Below are 735 nucleotides of genomic sequence, written 5' to 3' on the forward strand. Positions count from 1 at the left end.
CTGGTATCTGTCTAGAAATTTGTCCATTTCATCCAGGTTTTCCAATTTTGTTGAGTATAGCCTTTTGTAGAAGGATCTGATGGTGTTTTGGATTTTTTTCAGGATCTGTTGTTATGTCTCCCTTTTCATTTCTGATTTTGTTAATTAGGATGTTTTCCCTGTGCCCTCAAAGACAAATTCAATTCAATTCCTATCAAAATCCCAAAACAGTTCTTTAAGACTCTGAAAGGACAATTCTCAATTTCATATGGAACAAAATACAGAATACCTAAAAACCATTCTGTATAGTAAGAGAAATTCTGGAAGTATCACCACTCTGACATCAATCTGAACTACAGAGCAAACAAAACAAAACAAAACACTTGATTTTGGTGATTTTGGTATAGCAATAGACAGGTTGATCAATGGAACAGAATTGAAGACCCAGAAATAAACCCACCCACTAATGGACACTTGGTTTTTGACAAGTAAGTAAAAACCATACACTTTAAAAGAGAGTGTCTTCAACAAACAGTTCTAGTCTAACTGGATTCTGTAATTAGAAGAATCCAAATAGATCTATATTTATCAGCTTGCACAAAATCCAAGTCCAAGTGGATCAAAGACCTCAATATATAACCATATACACTAAATCTAATAGAACAGGACGTGGCGAATAGCCTTGAGCTCTATGGCACAGGATACAACTTCCTGGAGAAGACACCAGGTCCTAAGATCAACAGTTAATAAACGTGA

Source organism: Mus caroli, chromosome 8, assembly GCF_900094665.2.
Source record: "Mus caroli chromosome 8, CAROLI_EIJ_v1.1, whole genome shotgun sequence".
In the NCBI taxonomy this organism is placed as follows: Eukaryota; Metazoa; Chordata; class Mammalia; order Rodentia; family Muridae; genus Mus; species Mus caroli.